Source organism: Lissotriton helveticus, chromosome 2_2 (assembly GCF_964261635.1).
Source record: "Lissotriton helveticus chromosome 2_2, aLisHel1.1, whole genome shotgun sequence".
In the NCBI taxonomy this organism is placed as follows: domain Eukaryota; kingdom Metazoa; phylum Chordata; class Amphibia; order Caudata; family Salamandridae; genus Lissotriton; species Lissotriton helveticus.
Window position 1 is genome coordinate 181,703,955 of NC_136060.1, and position 17,169 is coordinate 181,721,123.

Below are 17,169 nucleotides of genomic sequence, written 5' to 3' on the forward strand. Positions count from 1 at the left end.
CGAATTTCACCTTCCCAGGAGATACATGCTGTGCATCCTGACCCGATAATTAAGGAAATCGGCACCGCATCCACCACAGCACACCCAGGTGCCGGAATTTGGGGACTCGGATGCCATGATCAGAAGTTTTGGACATAGAGAAAATGGCCTCTCACAGCCTCTCGCGGAGCACTAACATGGCGCTGAACCCCGTGGACCCCGGACCCTGATCTCCGGTAACATGGTCTCTGGAGGAAACGACTGAACACCCGGACTCACCAGCAACACACACCATAGGTGAGCGCCCAGCGCATCTGTAGGGCCACGACGCTATGTTTAGAAAATCTCGCTCGTCTCGCCTTGTGTACCTCCATGCCTGACCCCATAATGGTGGAAGAACGGCTGCAGCGCTAAGACCCCCGCTTTCGAAGTGCTTGCGAAACTACCTGGCCTCAAACTTGAACGTCTGAGTGAGAGCCTATCTCCTCCTTTCTGTCGGCAATCCAGTACTGGTCTGGCTCCTCCACACCACGAGCATGACGACCGTTCAGCCTGACCTCAATATGGCATCATCGGAGGGCGATGAATAGCGCGAAACCTTGAGTCGAGGCGGGAAGGAGCCAGCGGGGGGTCTAGAGAGAAGCCTGTTTAGGGCACTGTGGCTCGTATGAAATTCTGATGCTGCCACAATCTGATACTTCCGCCAACCTGACGGCCCGTTGATTGGAAACAGCTCCGCGTGCAAGTGTATTGATACTCTCCATGCCCACCACATCTACAGAATGTGCAACTCTGAAAATGAAAATGAGTCCCTGTGTATGAATATTTCGCTAATTTGGAAAAGAGATTCGAGGTATCTGCTGCCGCTGCCGCTGGTACAGTTAGCCACCTACAAGAGCAAGCTTCAGAGGGCCACTGTCTGAACACTATCTTTCTGCCTGCCGATAACCTGTGCTGCCAGGTAGTGCCACTTTGATTTGATCTCGAGGTGGGGACTGCGAAGAATTGCGGAGACTCCCCTGCACAACGTGCGTGAAGCTAGTGTAGTCTCTATCTTCCCCTCATAGATGAGTACTTGATCTTCCTGTCCCCTACCTGCAGACCATTTTCTGCTTCTGGCACTTGATATCTGACTCTCACTGCGAGACTTCGAGCCCACCAGGCTGTCCCTCCTACACCTCCCTCATAGATCCGATATCAGTGAGTAAATCCAGATGACATGGTGTAGAGGGAAGAAAGCCAGAAGTGGACTCACTACCACGGTCACATCTTACTGCAGATTTTGTCATCACATCACCCCTACTACAGATCAAAACACGCGAACACGCTGCAAACTGACGTCCACACGGACTATTGCTCACTTCCAAATACTTGTGACTTATCCTCGCATCATCTCGTCTTCTCACATCTCCCCCTATACCTGACGATCCCACAAAATGGCGGAGAGAGAGAACAAAAACAACAACAAGAAAGTAAGACCCGAGCCAACTATATCTGAATCGCCTATCAAGCCAAAGCGGACCTATCATTAGATATGATACTTAAGAAACTGGCGGAAGTCCACGACTTAGCCAAATCTACAAAGGGTAACACCAATACCATGCAGATGGAGCTCACAGCGATAAGAGCTGACATGAACTCTATGAACAAGAGTATTAAGGATGCGGAACAAAGGATAAGCGACATTGAGGATAAAACAACCCATTCTTTCAAAATTATACAACACCTTCAGAGCACTACTGTCGTCCTCATGCATCAAAATGCAGAGTTAGAGGATCGTAATAGGAGGGGTAATGTGCGCATCTTTGGTGTGCCAGAGGATTCGGAGAAAGACGCTGAACCTTGTGTGGCTTTCCTTGAAGCATGGATCCCAACAGTCACAGGAATTACCTTCAACCACAGCCTGGAGTTAGACAGGGCTCACAGGATACCGACATTCATCTCCCAGGGGAAAAAGGGGCCTCGTCCCCTGATCTGTAAGCCTTTCCGGTTTCAACATACCGAGGCCATTTTACAATTTGCCAGGAAAAATCACCATATCACCTGGGAGGGTCATCGCATAATCTTCACCCAGGACTACTCCAAAGAGACTGTTGAGATGAGAAAAGGTTTCCTGTCGTTGAGAGATAAGCTGAAGGCTAAAGATATTCAATTCTCATTCGCAGGGCCGGCTAGATTTAAGATTATTGACCATGGCAAACCACGCTTCTTCTCGAACCCTCAAGACCTCGCGCACTATCTGGAAGACTCACCTCCACAATCTATGGACTCTTCAAGCGGATCTTCGAATAAACGGAAAACGGATACCCACGACTCTACTAGCTGCTGACTGCGCTAGGGTTGAACTGATTTACCACTGCATCACCAGAAATGGATTTTGCTTTACCAGATCTGAACTCAGGTGCCTTGTTAACATGACCATCAGTCAGTACCTTTGCCTTATTTTGCCCTCACTATAAGAGTCGTCACTTACTTATAACGTATCTGTAGTGTTAAAAGGTATTATCTTACTCCTCATGGAGAGTCATGATCTTGCAACAGGTATGATTTCACTTTTTCCAAACTCTCTTTAAAGTGTTTAATACTGCTAAAACCCGCCGCAGGTGCTCTGTCTGGACATACTCCCACCTTACCTGCAGTCTGGGTAATCCGCATACCACATATGTTCCTAGAGTCAGCGTCTTGTTCAGATGCATACTGTTCAGATGTTTAGATACTTAGTTATTTTTCTGATACCATGCTTTAAAATATACTGTGCTATTCTTAAAAGTACGCCGGAATGTCTGTCACAACCCTACTTCTTGCATAGAAAGTTTGATCTACTCATGCCATGTTATATACGGTTGCACAGTTAAGCTGAATTCACACAACATGTTTGCTTCTCCTGTTGTATTATTACCCTACCATACGCTCCTGTGTTGACCCAGGACAGTACTGCCGTCACTGCTCCTAAGCTCGAATTCTTTGGAGGGTGAGGGGAGGGATGATAGGGAGGGGGGAGGAAGGGGGTTCAGGTTCATTGGGAGGAGGGAGGAGGGGGATTGGGAAGGTGGGGGAAAATTATACTTTTGGTCGTTTCAGTTGTGTTTTCATTATCTCTTCTTTTACCCGCTGCACAGGTCTCAATTGTAGTATCACATGTACCCTGCCCATCATGCTATTCCAACTATGGTTACCACAGGCTAGCTGGCACGTGGTGGTCTTTACAGTTAATAGCTCACGGCTATGTAGTACACTCCCCTGCTATGCTCTATGCTGTGCTCAATGCTGGCACAGATGCACCCGCATTATACCGGCCACCTCACCTGCGACACCCAATGGTCAGATGACCCAGGCCAAGACCCTGGTAGAAAGCCTGAACATAGTATCCCTAAATGTCAAGGGTCTCAACCACCCAGTTAAGCGCAGAAAAGTCCTTGACTATTTGGCAAAATCTATAGGTGATATCATCTTGTTACAGGAGACTAAATTGTCAAAAGAGGACACTGACTTCATTAAGCAACATTGGATTTCGCACACCATATGTTCCCTAGCAGTACACAAGAAGAGGGGGGTGATCACCCTAGTCTCGAAAAAATCAAACATTTCCTTGATCTCACACACTCAGGAGAATGACGGTAAGCTAATTAGAGCACACCTAATGAGAGATGACGACTCTATCCACGTAGTGAACATTTACGGGCCAAACGCTGATGACCCAGAGTTTTGGGAATCAGTCTCATCAACATTAGAGGACATACCACAAGATGAACTTTTGATAGTTGGCGGGGATTTCAACCTCCCCCTAGACCCCCTTCTGGACCGCCAGTCCAATTGCTCATATCACCCTTCACATTCCCATGATATATTAAACCGTCTCTGCTCCAAATACGACCTACGCGATTCCTGGCGCTTACAACACCCGGACGGGAGAGATTATACATTTTACTCTGCCCCCCACAATTCTTATTCGAGAATTGATTACATACTAATCTTCAGCCCTTTCACTCACCTCATAGAGGAAACCGACATAGCACCTAAACTGGTCTCTGATCATTCCAGTATCCACACTAAATTAGCAGGCTCAAGTTCCATACTCCCCCCGAAACGCTGGTGTTTTAATGAGGAAATTCTTTCCGAACTTAAAAACAAAAAAAGGATTGAGAACGCCATCCGTGAATACAGTGCTCTGAACGATATACCAGGCTCAGACATATCTGTTGTATGGGATGCACTTAAAGCCACTATTACGGGTGTCATTATTGGCATCTGAGCACAAACAAATAAAAAACGGAACCTCGGGCTAGAAACTCTTGAGAGAAACATTAAAGCGCTAGAAATCTCCCATGCGCCCGATCTACATAATAAATCCATTCTAAATAGTCTCACTAAAAAGAAATATGACTGCCACGTAATCATGAGCAAAAGAGCTGGGGTATGGATAAATAAGTTTAAGGCACTGAAAATGTGTGAGGGTAATAAGGCTGGAAAGTTACTCGCATCCTACCTCAAACATAAGAAAAAACAATTCAACATAGCCTCAATTAAAGATCCGACCAACATTGTCCATACCAAACACCACAACATCCTAAAAACCTTCCAATCATTCTACGAAGACCTTTACAAGAACAAACTAGATTTTAACATTCAGTTGTGCACCAATTAGCCGAACTCGTTAGATCTCCCGAGACTCTCTGATGAGGACTGCTCCAAATTAAGTTCCCCCTTTACAATCCAGGAAATCTCTTCCTCCATCAAAACCCATAAAAGCAACAAAGCCCCAGGCCCGATGGCTTTTCGGCCAGCTTCTATAAAGTAGTTGAGGGACTTATCAGCCCAGTATTGCTAAACCTATTCCAGTCCTTTGCTACAAAGGAAGGTGTCAAGGATTCAATGAGTGAGGCCACCATAATTGTTATCCCAAAAGAAGGGAAAGATCTCGCTCATAAATCTGGATTGTAAGATTTACGCTAAATCGCTGGCCAACAGGCTGAATGCAATCCTTCCTAAACTAATTAGTAATTCACGAGTGGGGTTTCTTAAATATCGCATATACAATGATAATACGAGACTGCTGTGCCATGTTTTAGAAAAAGCCAAAATAACAACCACGCCCTCCGTTGCCATCACCCTGGACGCGGAAAAAGCGTTTGATAGGGTGTTGTGGCTCTTTCTAAAGCAATGTATGCAAACTTTCAACCTGGGGAAACCCTTCATTGACATGGTAATGGCTCTCTACTCGTCCCCGTCCGCCCGTATTGCCATAAACGGCTCCCTTTCGAACCCTTCAGCTTAGAACAAGGGACCAGACAAGGCTGTCCCCTCTCTCCAGCTCTTTTCCTCCTGGCACTCGAGCCTCTTCTCGCATAAATAAAACGAAACGACAAAATTAAAGGCGTAGAATTTGGTGATACACGAGTAAAACTGGCTGCATATGCGGATGACATTCTGGTGGTCACTGAACAGCCTGACTCCTCCATCGTGGCCCTTATGACCACCATAGAAGATTATTCAATCCACTCAGGCTATAAACTGAGCCGAGATAAATCTGAGGTTAAACCTCTAAACATACTCGGTACCAAAGACATGCTGGGTAATTCAGGACTGTATTGGCAGCCCAGCTTCATTAAATATCTCGGAATTGAATTCTGAAGCACCCTTCTTGAAACCCTCCAACGTAATGAAAAACCACCTTAGAGAAAATTAAAGCGCAGCTTGAAGGTTGGTCTCCCCGCTTCATTAAGTGGTGGGGAAGGATCGAGACGATTTCCCCACTGGTAAATTACCTCATCACTATGCTACCCCTTACTTTATCCCAGGACTTCCATCATAAACTAGATGCCATACTCACTAACTTCCTGTGGAAAGGGAAAAAAGCTCGAATTAGCATAAAGAAACTACGTCTGGACAAATCCTAGGGGGGTCAGTATGCCGGACTTTAGAAGATACGAAACTGCGTTTCTTGCCAAACAGGGCTCTTACTGGTTATCTCCCAATGCCGATTACACTCCCGTCTGGCTGGAGATAGAAAAGGCTCTTCTTGGGGACATCGCCCCAGCAGCTGCCTTGTTTGTAAATCTGAACATAATAACCTGCTCAAAACCAATCTTTCGGAACACAAGAGCTGCCCTTCCTAAAGTAGACAAATTACTTGATAATACCATTCGACGCTCGAGCTGGGAGTCACTATGGCATGGGGTCTGGTACGAGGGTTTTCGCAGGTATCAAGCGGGTGCCTGGCGTCGCGGGAGGTGTGTCTATTTTGCCGCCACCCCCCTTCCGAGACCCATGGGGTGTGGATCACTCACATTACAAACTCAATAGGTTCCTTTGATCTAGAGGTAAAATAACCCCACAAACCTGTTGGTTTGTTTGCAACTTTTTACATTTTCTTCTTTTTTACTTTCACGTCCTCTGGTCATGGTCCTGTTGAATGCCCAGTAATTTATACACTAAGGGCAGAAACATGTTCACCCCCCTATAAGTGAAAATAGCCGGACAATTTATTTGGTAATTTCCCAACACATTGTTTTTAATATATCGGATTGGCCACTTAATTAAAAAAGAATTTGTGTGAGACACAATCTGGACATTTTTAAATCTATCACATTTACACTTCCTCACAAATAAACCGGCTCCGCAGTAACCTGGCGTCGAAGCACACCGGGGAGGCGTTCGGTCTCTCTCGGTGGGGCCCAATGATGAAGCATGTCACCAACCAGGTTGGTGAGTGAGGGCTTTCTATACAAATCTAAGAGAGGTTTTCGTATCTTTCCCATGCTCGCTTTTCTAAATTGATATAAATTACACTCTTTTGTTGTTTGATTCTGTCACTATGGCATAATTATACTGAGCTGTACAAGGGCAAGCCACTATGTAATCAGCTCTGGATCAAAAAGGGTATCTTTTCCCCACACCAACTTTACGAAGGATCATATCCCCTCTCTTTTCAAGACCTCCAGTCCAAATATAATCTTGAACCAATAGAATTTTACAATTTCCTGAATATAAAGGCGGCGATCACCAGAGCAAAGCTCTCTGTAAACCCTCCTTCTCTCCCGTCCTATCTCTCCAGAATAAAGCTAGGCCATCAAGTGTCCTAGATCTATAAAATCCTACGCCCTCATCACTCCAATCTCACTAAGCCTCTCTCACAGTTCTGGACATCACATTCCTCTTTCCCTATTTCAGACGTAGAATGAGCCAAAACCTGGGAATCTTGCATGCGTCACAAAATCAGCCCTGCTCTATCCCAGACTAAATTTTGGATTCTTCATAAAGTTTTTTGGACACCGGCAGGTCTCTTCGCTCACAACATAAGATCTGATGCATTCTGTTGGAACTGTAAACATGCTGAGGGTGACCTCGACCACCTCATCCTACAATGCGAATTCATTAGTAAAGTATTCTCCCTCTCTCCACCCAGAGAATTGCTAAACCTAGTCTTCGGGTTCCTCAAAGCCACGTCCCTCAATGACAATGACAGGACATTATTAGACTTACTACTCATGGCTGCTGTCAAGGTAGTCCTCAATAATTGAAAAGATACCAGCAAATCTAACTTTGCCTGCTGGCTAAATTGGGTAATCAATCTTTGAGGCGCCGATAATATATCTCTCCAACAGTCGCCATAGCGCCCCCCTCGGAGGCGAATGTGGATCACCCTTGACAACTACTTCGACACCCACAAGCTTCCATGAGTCACTTTTTCCAATTCAACGCAATTAGAACGTCATCAACCTGTGGACCACCGTAGTGATACTACTGATACTACTGTCGCACTTGTATGTGCAAACCTGCGATTTCCTCAATAAGTTCTTTTTATCTATTTATTTATTATGTGTGTTATTTTGTGTTAGGTTACTGCTTGATTGCAGGTATTCACTGTCGTTATCTCACTGTCAATGCTGTAACCTTTATCGTTACTCCATGTCTCACAACCATTTATTCGCTTTTTGTATATACCACCTATGTACCCCTTTGTTTTATTTTCTCTGGAACTGCCAATAAAAACTTTTAAAATCAAAAATTATGAGAACATCAGAACCCTGTGCACAGAAGTAATTACTTCACTGCTGCACGTTACGATTTATGGATCAATAGGTATCTACCTCGAGTATGTAACAAAAACTCTTTGCACAGACATATCTACCTCACGAATTGCCGAGTCATGCACAGATCAACACGAACGAAAGTACCGAAGCACAAGAAGCGACGAGACAAACGCTACGGATCTTTGAAATGACTTATCCTTTCACTTTCACTGTTGCTCGATAAGTCTTCTGGACTCCAATAGATATCTACCTCATGCAAGCAGCAAACCTGTTTACACAGACAAACCTACCTCAGGGATTACCGGAAATCAAGCAGAGAGCAACAAGAACGAAAGTACGAACCGAAGCACAAGAAGCACCTTGACAGAGGCGACGGAACTCTGAAATTACTATATCCTTTCAATTTTAGACGGGGAGGCAAGTATATTGACAACTGTGGCCAGATGGTCAACTGCATCAGTTAAGACCACCCCTTTGATTTTGATTGTAGATCACGGAGAATCAGAATGTCGTACAGTCATCTCTGACTAGCCTGGGGAGAAGCGGGCGGGAGGGACCTTGCTGTCGCAAGTCTACTGTACGACAAGGATGCAGGGAGGGGGTGGGACGGGAGGGGGGCACAGTGGGGTGGGGAGGAGGGTGGAGGGGGGAGAGAAGGGGAGGGAGGGCTCGTTGTACATATTGTCTGTCAGTTCTGTATTGTCTTTCTGTCTAGTCTTGTCCACGTCAGTGTCCTAGTCAACCACAAGTGCTCAGTTAGCTCACATGCTGTAACAAACCGACCTGACCAAACCATGTCAACATACACCAACTCAAGCCAGGGCCCAGCCGTCCATGACACTAAATAACAACATCACTATGCAAACTAACCTAAAAATAGTCTCCCTCAACGTCAAGGGTCTAAACCCCTCGGACAAGAGGAAGAAAATCCTAGACTACCTAGCTAAGACCAAAGGAGTCATCATCCTCCTACAAGAGACAAAGCTAGCAAGAGTAGATGCAAGCAAACTCAGAGCGAGATGGATAGGTCAGGTAGCCTGCTCCCCCGCGGTAGGAAAAAAGAGAGGGGTGATCACCCTGATAAACAGTAGATCCAGGATAACTATTGAAAAAGAGCAGTGCGACGATCAGGGAAGACTGCTGATTACCCAACTAAAAAGAGGAGAGGAAACCATACTGCTAACCAACACCTACGCTCCTAACACAGATGACACTAGTTACTGGGAAGAGGTAGCGAGCCAAATAGAGGTACACCAACCATGCGACATGAACGTGCTGGTAGGCGACTTCAACCTCGCCATGGACCACACTCTAGACAGACAATCAAGATCACAATCCCGACCCCCCTACATCCCTCAACACTCTAAAAAACCTATGCATCAAGTTCAACCTATAGAACCCTTGGAGACTCCAACACCCCGATACCAGAGACTACACCTTCTACTCTAAGGTACACAACTCATACAGTAGAATAGACTACATCCTGATCTCAGCCTCACACACACACCAGATTGAACACACAGACATCGCAGCCGGACGATCTCAGACCACTCATGCATCAGCCTTCAACTCACAGTTGCTCAAAGTAGACAGTAAACTCGAAGTCAGCATCAGGAACTCATCCTGGGAATCACTCTGGGACAACCCCTAGATCAAATACAGAGGAAAGACCCTAGACATGCAAACGTGGAAAAAAGCAGGGCTCTCATACCCAACCCAGCTAGAAGAGGCAGGTTCACCCCTAACCTTCAACAATATAAAAAACAGATATGACCTCCCCGAAGTAGAACTGTATAATTTCTTAGCCATCAAGACGGCCATAACAAAATCTAAAATAATCGGACACAAACCCTCAATCTTCAGATACATGGAGAACATAAACAACTCAGGCCACCAAGTCTCGCACTTATATAAGCTCCTCCGCCCAAAAACATCCAAGCTAAACACAAAAAAAAAACACCTATTGGAGAACACAACTAGGTTCCAATCTCACAGAACAAGAACTACAAACGTTCTGGGAGGCCCCATCAAAAACCATGATTTTCCCGGTGCTAGCACAAACCAAATTCTGGCTATTACACCAAGCATTCTGGACACCAGTTCGTCTAGCAAAACTAGGCCTCAAAGACAACGATAACTGCTGGAACTGCGGAGACGCAAGGGGAGACCTCACACATCTCATCTTCGACTGTAACAAAGTTAGCAAATTCTGGAAGAAGGTGCTAGGCTTCATCAGCTAAGCTCTAGGATGCACCCTACAACACTCATTCGCCACAACTACCACCGCTCATATCACAACAGATCTAGCCACACGACAAGACAGGCACCTACTAGACTTCCTCCTGACGATAGCAGTCAAAACAGTACTAGCCAAGTGGAAAGACACAACCAAAGCCACATTCAAGAGGTGGCTAAATTGGGCCACATTCCTAAGAGGAGCAGACATCACGGCACTAAGACAAACACCATGGAAGAACCCCGACCGCACTACGTGGTCATCACTAGACAGATACCTCCGCTCCTACAAACCTCCGTAAATCTAACCGCACACGCAGTGCAACGCCTAGCAACGCAGGGTGTGTAATCTAACACTAAACAGCGGCCAAACACATCTATGTTTTGTCCTTAATATGCGACCATGTAACCCCACTGGCTCGCCCATAAAACTGTCTACTGGACATATGTCATATTATATTATATTTTTGTAAATGTGAAAATACCAATAAAAATATTATAAAACAAAAAAAGAAATCTAGAAAGGCGAACAGTTATCGTCCAACCAAAACAAGTGCACGCACGGGTGAATTGTAACAAAAAAATGGTTTAATGTGCCCGATCATTAGCAAGTCTATATAATAAAGGTTAATAACTGTGTAAGGAAGAATGCAGTGCACACAAAAATTAAATCTACTCAATGTAGTCAAAAATTATTAGCTCATACCTGATCTGAAAAAAGATTAGCGATATGCTATTTTATTAAGTACAATGGAATTAATTGAAGGATTTGTTGCTGCTATAATGGTAGAAGGATGCATAATTGTGTGAAGACCAATGCATTAGACATATTTGAAATGTTTAGGAATGGCCCCCAAAGTCACTAGTAGTTTGGCATTATTTGTTAAGTCCGACTTTCATTTTGGTATGCGGCTGTAATGGAAACTGATGTACAAAAGAGAGCGATAACGGCGTTTTGATGACATTGATAAAGGCAGATTGCCGAAACGCGTCTGAGCATACTTCCAAACCAATAAAATATTAGTTAACGTAAAAAAAAAAAAAAAGTTCCCCAAAGTCAACCTTTTAACCGAGGAGAACATGTTACACACCAGGCAACTGTGCAACGAGGGTCCATAGTGTTCAGCCTTTAGCACCGCCCTCAGGGCAGCACTGACGGCAAAGCAGGAGTAAAAGACTTCACACCTCCAGGGGCTGACTGTTCACACCGACCCCTCTAACACCCCGAGGACCGCAGTGCACGGAGGGACAGGGACACACTAGGGTGACCAACCGTCCGTAAATTTCACGGACAGTCCGTAATTTTGGCCGTCTGTCCGTTGTCCATGAAGGATTCCTTAACGGACGCCATTTGTCCGTCATTTTACCAGGGCACCGGTTGCCTCACCCTAAAGGCGGCACAGCTTGCACCCACCTCCCATCTTCACTCCGTTGCTGCACCAAAGCTCCTCAGATACTCAGCAGCACTGGAGAGGCACAGCGGGATGGCAACCCTCACACCTCCAGCCCTTGATGACCTGTTAAGAGGTGCTACGAAGGTGACTGAGAGGGAGGGGCAGAAGGTTCAGGAGCAGCGACATCTATTCACATGCAAACAGCCCTGAATGCATCATGTCTCTGCTATTTAGAGGGGGGCTCACACATTCCATTTCTACCCAGGGCCCCAAACATCCTAGACTTGGCCAGATTACACCCCTGATTACACCGAGGCAGCATGTGCTTCTCTTCACCGAGCTTAATTACTGTCACTAAATTGTAAGCAAACCTCGGTTCTTCAAACATGCAGTCTATAATGTAATACAATAAAGAAATGGCACAATCGCACCCACACTGATTAACAAAGTATGGAGGACAATCAGTTCAATCAGTTCTCTCAGAGTATCTCCTGTAAGTACTGTACATCACAGTGGGGGATGGCATTCTGGACAGAGAGCCTGTCTTCTCGTTGTCTTGTGCAGGAGGGGGCGAGGAGCCCAAGATGATACTAGAATACTGCATGCCCACCCCTGTGCCCACCCTGGTGGATCCTGTTCCCTCTCCTGTGATGGCTCCTGCCCTCCCCTCAGTTATGGCTCCTGTCCCCCCCATGTGGTGGCTCCAGTCCACCCCCCCGCCTGTGATGGCTCCTGTCCTCCCATGTTGTGGCTCCAGTCCACCCCTGCCTGTGATGGCTCTTGTCCCTCCCTATGGTGGATCCTGTCTTCGCCCTGGGTGGCTTCTGCCCCAGTCCTGGAATGGCCCCTGCAGCGAGGGTGAAGTTCTTGATGGGCCTCTTCTCAAAAGGTCTCAGCTCAAAATTAATATGGAAAGTTGGGCGAGTAAGTAAGTGAAGGGATGGGTGAATGGCTGGATGAATTAGTGAAAGGGTGAATGGATGAATGAAAGATTGAATACATGGATAATGAGAGAGGATGGATGGATTGATGAATGAGGGGAAGGATGGAGAGAAAATGTAAATAGCTGGATGTATGGGTGGAAGGGTAGCTGGATAATGGATGAGGGGAAGGATGATGGATGAGGAGAAGGATGGATGGATGAAGGGGAAGGATGGATGGATGAAGGGGAAGGATAAATTGATGGGATGGATGGATGGGTGAGGGGAAGGATGATGATGGATGAAAGGAAGGATGGATGAGGGGAAGGATGGATGGATGAGTGGGTGGGTGGATGGTGGGTGGATGGTTGGGTGGAAGATGGGTGGGTAGGTGGATGAGTGAAATGATGGATGGATTGATAAATGTAAGGGTGAATGAATGGACGTATGAGTGAAAGGGTGGATGTAAGGATGGATGAGTGAGTGAAAGGGAGGGTAGATGGACAAAAGGATGAATAGATGTGTGAAGGAGTGAAATGATGGATGAGTGATAGGGTCAATGGATGGATTCATGAGTGGATGAGTAGATGGATGGATGGGTGGGTGGATGGATGGAAGGAAGAATGGCTAAGTGAAATGGTCGATGGAGAGAGAAAGGGAGGATGGATGGATGACTAAAAGAGTGGATGGGTGGAAGGATTAGTAAGTGAAAGGATGGCTTGATCGGTGAAAGGGTAAATGGCTGAATGGATGAGTGAATGGATGGATGGGATGAAGAGTGGATGGATAAGTGTACAGATGGATAGGGTGAAAGGGTGGATGGATGGATAATGGAGGATGAGTGAAAGGATGGATGAAGGGATGGATGAGTGAAATGATAGATGGAAGGATACATGATGGATAGGTTTGCAAATGGTTGAATATGTTTGGAAATGGCTGGGCTTACTTATATACTATTGCGCGACCTCTGATGTGTCTGTAAAACGTACCTATTGTCCTGAAGTTTTGTCCTGAATTTTGACCTCCTGTCCTGAATTTGTGTCCTGAATTTTGACCCTTTGTCCTGAATTTTTACACTCACCGTCCTGAATTTGCACCAATGCCAGTTGGTCACCCTAGGACACACCTGTGCATGCAGACCAGTGCACGGAGGGGCAGGAACACGACTGTCGCCACCACACACACCACTCACGGCTGACTGCCCTTTTTTAATTTATTTTATGCGTTTTTATATAGCGTGGACTTTACCCGAATGTGTCAGAGCGCTTCACAATAGGAACAGTATTTACTTCTTTCTGAACAGTGCCCCACACCCATCCCGGCCACAACCCCCCCACCGCCTCTCCCCACTTCTGCGGGGAGTAGGGGCCGTGACTCGGCACACATTGGGCCAGTCTATGGGAGACTGCATCAGTAATGTTCCCGCTGCCCTGTGAACGCCTCCGAGTTACACAACAGCTCCCTGCAGAGCAGCAAACACTGAGTTAGGCAAAAACCCCTAGCAGACCTACAGCTCAACGAGGAAATGTTCTGTTTTGTTTTTTTAGGTAGCAACTTTTGCATGCTGGTTCGTCAGGTGACGCTTTTTACCATTAATAGGGTGATCAGATAGCTCCATGTCAAGGGACACCACTTTTACATTCCTGGACTTTCTTTTACATATCAGTGCATTCTGGCAGTTGTAGTCTGGGTTCATTTTAATTGGACCAATACAACTGACAACAATATGTAAGGCAAAGTCCAGCAATAGAAAGGTGGTGTCAGTGTCACACTAGCATTATACCACCTGGTCACCGTAACTATAAAGCATAAGGTAACTAGATTTAAAAGCATGCACATGTTGTTGATTTAAAATCCAGGACCTGCAAGAGGTGTCACATATGATATGGATCCAATTAGCAGCAGCGTGAGAAGGCAGTCCGGGGTGTGGGGGGCGGGGAATAATGCCCATATGTCATTAAGGGCATTATTACTAAGGTTTACCGAATCGCTGCAGTTTACCAAGTAGTCCATGATATATATATATATATTTATTTATTTTTTGCGGTTTTCTATAGCGCAAACTCGACCCGAAGGTATTGAAGTGCCAGTTACGATACACAAGGACACATTCATTTTTGGGAGGCAGGGGGAGATTAATCGATTTGCCCAGAATCACAGGATGTTGAGCCAGGGCTCGAACCTGGTTCCTCAGCTCCGATGTCGGCAGCTCTGGCCGTTAGGCCACATCCTCTCCAATTAGGGTCTTGGGCTTATATTTTATAAACAAATGTATTCTGGTACCTGAAGTTTGACTTTAGGCGAATACAATTTGATTAATAGATCACCACTTTAAAAGAAAATTCTGGGACAGGACCATTGACCCCTTGGCATCATGCAGTCTTGGCGAACTGCGGGGCACAGTGGTTACATTCCCAGTTGGATAGCTGAACGAGTGGCGGAGATCTGGGGTTGTTGGGCCTTTTGCAGATGCCGGTGCTAACCCACTTACTCTGTACACTTATGAACCGCAGTCAGGATGCTCGGGCGGTTGACGCAATTGCTGTGGAGTTCGTCTTCAGGAATTCATCTGCTTGCGTTGGGTCAGTGCAGAGCCCAAAGTCTCTGTAAGTCAATGAAGCTGCAGTACCCAGCCCAGCTGCTTGTCCCAGATGTGGAGTGCGATACACTATGGCTTGCCTCCCCCCCACACCTTCCATTTTGGCGCAGCAGGGTGGACATGAGGTGGGCGGTTTTTCCATTCAGCGCTCCTGCACCCCGATGGGTGTTGAGGGCTCGCCTTCTTTGTAATTGATGCTCTGCAGTGAGTAATGATGCACTCATTGGAAGGGTGATCACAGGAGCAGAGAGGGGTAAATTGAAGGGGACAGATGACTGGGGGCAGAAGAGTGATCAATGGAGGCATCATGCATGGGGAGGGGAGCTGGTAAAGGCCGACAGTGATGGCCTCGGGGTCTGCGGAATGGGATATGGAGGCCCACCCCAGGCCCAGGTAAGAAGGGGTGACCGCGGAGCCAGCGGAGGAGAGAGAGGGAATAAACAGAGAGAGAGGGGAGCAATAAAGAGAGCGAGGATGCAAGAAGAAAGGCAGAGAGGAAGAGGGAACATATATAGAGAGAGGAGGCAAGAAGTGGGTGTGGGGACAAACAGAGAGCGAGAGGAGGCAAGCCCTTATTCGGAGTGTGACCCTCAACAACTCCATGGGACGCCTACACCCCCTTCCCCCGGGGGTGCCGTGTAAACTGGTTATGGCACCAGGGGCGTTCAAGAATGCCCGTATATCGCGACGGGAACACAAAACTACACCAAAGGCAGAACTGCTAATCACACCGCAGGTAACTAATGCAAATCACACCCTGCTGCCGCGACCGGATCACAAAACCACACAAAGTGATAAAACTGCTGATCAGACATGTAAGTGCGTCTTCACATCATGGTGCTAACACAAAACCACACACAAAGGCTGATCTCACTGCAGGTACGTAAGCAAGTCCTGCTTACCCGACCGAACACACAACCACACAATGTTAAAACGGCTGATCTCGCTGCAGGTACCCCGGTAGGTCCTGATAACACGACAGGACCATAAATCCATCCCCGGCACAGAGAGCAATGAACAGGGCCTCGTCCTCAGTACTTGCAGGGAGGATACCAGACAACCCGAAGATGACCCAGGCAGGCAGGTTTCTAATCTCCCTTAAATTCCTTTCGAGTGCAGTCAGTCTTTCGGCGTGTGATGCTCAGACTAAGCGCAGTAATAGGAGACCGCCCTAACCGAGCCACTTCAAACCTGCCTATATCCTTTCCTCGCCAGTTGCCCGCAGCGTCCAGACTATAGAGCGCACGCCTCCTCTCCCCGGCTCAATTATAAACGGAGAGCACGCAGGATGCATGTGCACAGCACGTGCGCGGTCTAAGCTGATTGGTGAAAACATTGAATAACTCTGCCTGAACCTTTCTGTCACGCCTCCCTTACATAAGAACGATGGTCACAACAGCCATAAAGCAGGTGATCATGTCCGTATGGGCTGTACAAAAAGTTGACAGGGTGGCACCCAAAAACCCTCTTTTCCAATGGGAAGCCAGCGTTTACCCTAAACGCTGACGCTACCCAATGGAAAGGAGGGGCGTGGCTTAGAGTCCCTTAGTTGTTTACAAGGTCTCTCGTAGGGTGGGGCAGCTTCGCTGCCGGCCCACGCTCGACCTAAAAAGTGTTCACTTTCCCATCAGTTTGACCAGTCTGGCTCCCTCCGGTTTCCCAAAAGTCTTCAACTGGTACTATTTGCAAAAAACTGTACATGCTTATCATGCAGGAAAAAGTCTGGCATCATCTTGGAGTACATTATATGGCAAAAACCGAAAGCTCCCGTTTATTCAAATGTAAACCCTGAAGAAAAAACAAATAACAAACCAATACTAATTCTAATGCTATACAAAGTCATTCAATGATATCCTTTTGGTCATAATAATTAGGGGGTTGTCCCTGAATTATCAAGCTCTAAATACAGACAGGCTTTGGCTCCTTTAAAAGCTCCAGGATGGAAAATCACTATCTTCCCCGCACTCAAAACGTGGGCCTGATTTAAGAGTTGTGGGCACGTTAATCCA

General features: G+C 46.5%; 1 protein-coding gene across 2 annotated transcripts in view; it reads right to left on the reverse strand.

Annotated features, from left to right (window-relative positions):
• Positions 1-17,169, reverse strand: part of N4BP2 (NEDD4 binding protein 2) — a 1,406,797-nt gene that overhangs the window by 267,670 nt on the left and 1,121,958 nt on the right. The window lies entirely within an intron of this gene.